Source organism: Eptatretus burgeri, chromosome 15, assembly GCF_056783735.1.
Source record: "Eptatretus burgeri isolate ZD-2024b chromosome 15, Ebu_testis_v1, whole genome shotgun sequence".
NCBI lineage: Eukaryota > Metazoa > Chordata > Myxini > Myxiniformes > Myxinidae > Eptatretus > Eptatretus burgeri.
Genome location: NC_140975.1, coordinates 61120229 through 61126635, shown reverse-complemented (window position 1 = coordinate 61126635; position 6407 = coordinate 61120229). Strand labels below are relative to the sequence as shown.

The following is a 6407-nucleotide window of genomic DNA, read 5'->3' as shown; positions in this document are numbered from 1 at the left end:
CGAGCAGGAAATGTTGATTGTGCAGGAACACGGACTCGCCCAACTGAACCCAGAGCCCGAAATGGGTGCGGCAGCGGCCGCGGTGTATGACACCTCCCCCCCCCCTCTCCACCAAGACCCTTCCCCAACCCTTGCCAAAACGGCTCGGCTGAGTGCATCCGACATAGCCCAGCTATGCGCCATGCTGGCGGCAATGACAACGAGGATGGATGCGAATACACAACAAATGAACGAAAAAATGGATGCGAATATGAAAAAAATGGATGAAAAGATGGATACAAATACAAATGAAATGAAAACGACGATGGATGCGAATACACAGCAAATGAAGGAGGAAATGAAAAAGTTCCGGGGTGAGACGCAGAACATGGGCCGATGCCTGCAGGCGGGCATGAAGGCCGTGACAAAGGAAATAATAGTTGAGACAAGGGAGGTAAAGGGTGAAGAGTTGGCAGAGACACGGGAGATAGAAAAAATAGAGGAAAGACTACACGAGGAAGACGGGGTAAGTGACGCGCACACACACACGGAGGTAGTGGAGGATAATGGGGGTGAGCTGGCGGACCGTGCAGGGACCCGGTGCGAGCACCTGGATGGCCTCCTCCAGGAACGAGGGGAGGGAGTATGCCCCCTCGAGGCGAGTCACGACCAGGTGGGTTCGGTCGTGCTTTGCGAGGTTGAGAGGAGGAGTGCTGTGGACAGGTGCACGGAGAGCTTGGGGGGTGTAGAGGCCCCGGAGACCCTTGTGGGGACACGAATCCCCAGTGTGGTTGTCCCGGTGTGTGTGGTGCAGGGTGTGAGTGCGTCCCCGTGTGTGGCAGCGACCCCGTGTGTGAGTGGTGTGGTGGCGATGGTGCCGGAGTACGTGCTTCCCAGCACGCCGTGTGTGGATGAGGCACGGAGTGTGAGTGAGGCACCGCGGGTTAGTGCCCCCGCGTGTGTGGGTGAGGCACCGTGTGTGGAAGAGACCGCGTGTGTGAGTGTCGCCGTGTGTATGAGTGAGGTACCGCGGGTGAGTGCCCCCGCGTGTGTGGATGAGGCACGGAGTGCGAGTGAGGCACCGCGGGTGAGTGCCCCCGCACGCGTGAGTGAACGGCCGTGTGCAAGGTCGCTGTGTGCCAGGGAGACCGTGTGTGTGAGAGAGCGGTATGAGAGGGAGATGTCGGTTGGCATGCGGGAGCACGCAGCCGCGTCTCCCCGTGTGAATGTAATGGTGTGGACTGTGTGCGTCGTAACACGCAGGTGTGCGTGGGTTGAATGGAGACGGAGACGGCGACATGGGAGAAACGAAAGCCGAGTAGCGGCTGTAGCTATTTCGGGGACCGTGCCGGGTTCACCCAGCAGTGAGCACGCGGTCCGTGCTGTGCAACGCACGAGACCACCACGTGCTCGCTTGCGAGAGTGAAGTCCCGGTCCGGAAACGCACGCGGTGGATTTGCCGATCCCGCGGACGGACAAAGTTTAGGCAGGTAAACGGATTTGGACCGGACGGGTTCTCCACGCGATCGTGTGTGTTCAGCTCCAACGGGCAAAGCACATGTGTTCGCGTGGGAAACCCCTCGAGACGTGGGGCTTGTGTTTTTTTTTTGCGCACGGTGACGTCATGGCTGCACGTGTGGTTGGAATCCGGCAGGAGGGGTATCTCTGCCGGATGGTCCCGTCCAAGGAGGGACGAGGAACACGTGCAGCTGCATGACGTCACGGGCAGGTGCAAAGTGCGCGAGCTCTGAGTTGCCGCGCAGGTGCTGCGCGTGAAAAAAAAAAAGAAAAAACAAGCCTCACTTTCGGGTGTACAGGATTCCTGGGCAAGGGGTGAAAGACCCCCTTGACCCTGGGCACAGGATGGAAACTAGTTAGGGGGAAGGGTTAGATTAGTTAGACCGACTTCATGGGGCAGGGGTAAGTCCTCATGGAGTCCGTGGAATGGATTAGATAGAGGGATTGTAGCCAGATTTAGGTTGGGAAATAAAATGATTTATTTGGAGACATGGACAGACTTATGAATGTGTAGCGGGGACGTAGCTTAGCTACGTAGTGTTAAATGGAACGTGCTGTAGTTTAAGGGACGACGTGGGAGCACGAGTTAGTTAGGGGATGTAGTTAGGAGGATGGCAGAGTTCAGTGGTGTGTGTGTGTTGAAAAGTTGGGAGGTGAGTACATGATGAGTGAGTGAGGCCAGCGGGTCTGTGTGAGTGGAGTGAATGGGGAATGCATGGTGCGATGAGTGATTGGGGGGAGGAGTGACTCCCGCCCAAGGGACCCCGGGGTCAGAGTAAAGTGAGTTAGCTGGGTTAGTCAAATTGAAAAATGGAGGTCGTTTTGTTGTTGGTGGGAAAGTAGGCTCGAGACCCATTTGGAGGGGTGCAGGAGCCCTGTTGACGGGCTTGGGAGCGTGGCTGCGAAAGGTGAGTATCGCTGAGTGGGTACCCCGGGCACCAGGCTAGTCGGCCGCGGTAGGCCATGGGCCCATGGGGGGCCGGGATAGAGTAGTGGGCACGGGTGCGCCTGCTTGGTGCGGGGGCCCGGGGCGCCATTAGCCACGTGGGCAGTGTTGTGGGCACGGGTGACCCTCGGAAAGGGGCCCGGGAGGCCGGCCTGCCACGTGTGCGTTTCAGGGGAGGTGCCATGGGGTCACTCCCCGGTGTTAGGGAGCTGGTAGGCTCGGAGGCAGTGTAGTGCCCGGGGGTGCCATAGCGGGAGATTCGGCAGAGGGTCGTGCCTGCCAAAGGGAGCCACGTGTCCCAGCCAGGAGACCGTGTGAGGGCACGGAGAGAAAATTGAGGGGCGAGGCCCGAAATTGTGAGGACACCAACACAGGCGACGGGAATCTGGGTTGTTAGAACCAATAGTTTAAGCGAGAGGCGCTTGTTGAAAGCCCCGGGGTAGTTTAACAGTTAAATGGTTAGGGTAGATTAGGAGATGTACCCCTCCGCACCATCCATCCCCTCGCTCTCGTTGTGGGCCGCTGGACCCACTTTGGTTATAGATCGCCGAACTCTGGGGAGGCCATTCTGAGGCTTCGTTGGGCCTCGGCACAGGACGTTAGCTCTCCCTTATTCCCTTCCGGGAAGGGAACGTAGGGGTTGGGAGTAGGCTAGGTGACAGGATAGGTTAGCCGAACAAAGACGATAAAGGGGGTTAGGGGACGATTTATAGTGGGGAGGTAAACATAAAAATAAAAAAATAAGTTGGGGCTAAATTGGGGTTTGACAAATTAAGGGAGTGGGTATCTACAGTGACAGGCAAAGGCGATAGGTTGGGAGGGAGACAGGTAGGTAGGTCCGAGCCCGCCTTCCAAGTGGCCAGCACCACCGCACTCCCTCCACCAACTTCCACTGACGGCAAAAGCTGGCCAGCTTCATCTGCTGGCTGTGTGCTGCGAGGCCTGTGCCGGCTGGATCGTCTGCAGCTGCTGTGCTGCAAGGCCTGTGCCGGCCCACTTCATCTGCCGGCTGGCTGTTTTTTCTTCAAGGCCTGTGCCGGCCAGTTCATCTGCCGGCTGTGTTTGCCTGCAGCGGCCTTATTCTGCGGGCTGAGTTTGCCTGCTCACCTTTGCCATGCCATGCCCACTGCCCATGTTCACCAGCCCCGTTCAATTTTGCTTTGCCCCCCCCTGTTCATTTCCATGTGCGCCAGGATCAAGGCAACAGTTTGCAAGCTGCAAGAACTGCCCTGTTGGCAGCTACAACACGGGCCTGCAGTGGCGGCCCGTGCACCGTGTTTCCGTCCATCCATTCATCCATCCATTCATCCATCCATTCGTTGTGTTCATTGCGTGTGCCACTTGAGCTGGCACGGAGACTGCGTTTGTGCAGCCCATGCACCGTTGTGGTTCACTGCGTTCAGTTCAAAAGGGAAGGCCTTGGACTGCGTGTGAGCAGCCAGCCACGTTCCCTGTCACCTGCATTGTTTGAGCCAGAGACTGCATGCGGGCAGCCTGGCTCCCTGCTAACTGCTTTTCTTTGCAGAGTTCAATGATCCTGGGCCATGGTTTAGTGTAAAATTTGTAAGTTAAGGTTAAGATGTACTGTACATATGAGTGCGCCCCCGGCATGTCTGTCTAGCGCCGGCAATTTTATTTAAGTCGTCCGTGTGAGTGAGTTTGTTTAGGTAGTTACGCAGCCCTCAGGTTATTTATTTTGGGGACACGAATACCATGAATGTCGCACTCAGGGATCCGTAGGTAAAATGTACTAGGGGAAAACTACACATGATGGCACACGAAAATTTGACGACTCGGGACGAGTCTGTAAAAAGGGGAGAGGGTAGTGTTGTGGTTACCAAATTCGCAAACCACCATTCAGGTCCCTTAGGTGAGGTATCTCGGTAAGTGCATGTGTAGTTAGGCCCAAACCCGTTGTCTAGTGGGAATACATGTCATTTATACGTGCTGCGACTCTTCAGGATAGCCGTTTTTCTTTTACTATCTTTATTTTGGACCAACCGCCATGATTACCACCACAACCACAACATCAACCACCAACCACAACACCGCTTCACCACAACCGCCACGACCTTCACGTCATAACCTCGCAACCGTAGCATCGCCACCGTTCTTGCCCCGCTGTGGGTACCGGTGTTGGACTCGTGCAGGGCGCACGTTGAACAGCGTGTACAAAATCACGGATTTTGTGCTTCAAAAACGGATCAAAAACGACACACGCCCACTTTTTGCCGTCCAATCGGTGAGCGAGGGGCGATTTGGCCCCGCCTCCAGAACGATCGATATATGCAAATTTGTGGATCAAAAAGCCTTCACGCCCACTTTTTCTCGGGCCAATGGGGAGCGAGGTGAAAGGTCAAAGGCGAAGCTACGGGGGGGATAAAAGGACCGTGTTCGTCAGTCAGAGCAGTGTGGAAGTCTGGAGCCCAAAGCCTGCAGTAGCTGGAGAAGCTGAAGAGAGTCGAACGAGGAGAGCCCAAAGAAGAGTCCAGGGTGGAGAGTCCAGAGGCGGAGAGGCGGCAGCGGCGAAGGCAGACGAGGGGGTGCTCGCGACGGTGCCGGGAGCTGCACGCCCGAGGAAGGCCGGCAGCGCGACCTGGCCGAGGTGGAGACGCACACCAGGGATAATAAAGATCCTCTATACCCCGAGCATCAGCAACCCCCTCCTGTTTCCCCCCGCGCTGAGATAGTGCGACCAAGGGGGCCCCTTTCCCACCCCCTGCCAGGCACTGTCCGCGAGGCCCGCGGAGTGAGACCGCATCGCCGCTCCGCGTCTCATCACCAGACGGGTAGGCGCGACCCGGTCTCGGCCTCAGGCCCGCCTCATTCTTGAGGGTATTCTTTCCTTGGTTTTGGGTATGTGTTGTCGGCGCCGTCTGTGAAGTAGAATTGTATAAGTGTTGCCGTGTGCTCGGTAGTCGGTATTAGCTCTGCATTGTGTTTTCGCTTTTATATTTGCTTTTTGTGTAAATGGAATTGTGTTTTCTTTTTTTTGTGTGCAGTTGGTGGAATTGTATTTGTGTGCTTCCCGTGTGCCGCGAATAAATGTGCTTTATTGTTGAACTGTTCTCCCGCTTCGCTTCATCTTTTCCTCCATTGAATCCTCATCTTGCTTCACGTAAAGGGTTGGTAGTGGGCTGAATACGCCCGATAATTAATCGAACCGTCGAGGTCGACGATAACACCGCTCGGTTATTCTGATAGTACGGAACGGGTCGCTTAAGTGGCCCGTGTCCGAAGTCGACCTGCGGCGAGGTGCGATCGCCCGGTCTACCCTCCGCGTGGGTACTTAGGTAGGTCGAATTTGGTGAGCAACCCTATCCCACGCGGGGGCTGATTGGCTCGATCGCGGTGAGACCGAAAGGTCCACCCGTGACTGGTTCCCGGCGTTAGTCCGAGAGGGTCACGACTGGATTGTCCGTCCGGTGGGCGACGTGCCGCGATTCGAGTTACGTGGCCGTCAGCACGCCGGCGGGCGCGAATCCGCAACAATATATATATATATATATATATATATATATATATATATATATATATATATATATATATATATATATATATATATATATATATATATATTGTTGCGGATCCGGGGTGGCGGGATTCTCACCCGAATCTTGGCGCCACCCTCACCACCGCCGCCTCCGGGCTTTATAACACCGGCTGGCTCAGCACAGGCCTCGGGTCACGCGTCTTCAATCGCGATACCAACGTAATCCTGAACCTTACCAGTTGGGGAAATAGAACCCCGGTTACAGACTGGTTTTGTCAGATGCCGAGCGTTTTCTGCCAGTCTGTAACGATTTTGGTTTTATATGCCAATCGAACGGATTGTTCCTCGACGCGACACAAATTATCCATAGCGGCAACTTCATACGAACCAACCAGATTTATTGGGGAACATTGGCGAACACGACACAAGCAAAACATTCATGACATTGTTTTTATTAACAATCTTTCACCC

General features: G+C 55.3%; 1 long non-coding RNA gene across 1 annotated transcript in view; it reads right to left on the bottom strand.

Annotated features, from left to right (window-relative positions):
- Window positions 1-3208: 3208 nt before the first annotated feature.
- Window positions 3209-6407, bottom strand: part of LOC147012300 (uncharacterized) — a 302367-nt gene continuing 299168 nt past the window's right edge. Inside the window, exon 3 of the long non-coding RNA XR_015051837.1 lies at window positions 3209-3320. This is a non-coding gene — a long non-coding RNA (uncharacterized LOC147012300). The remainder of the gene's footprint in view (window positions 3321-6407) is intronic.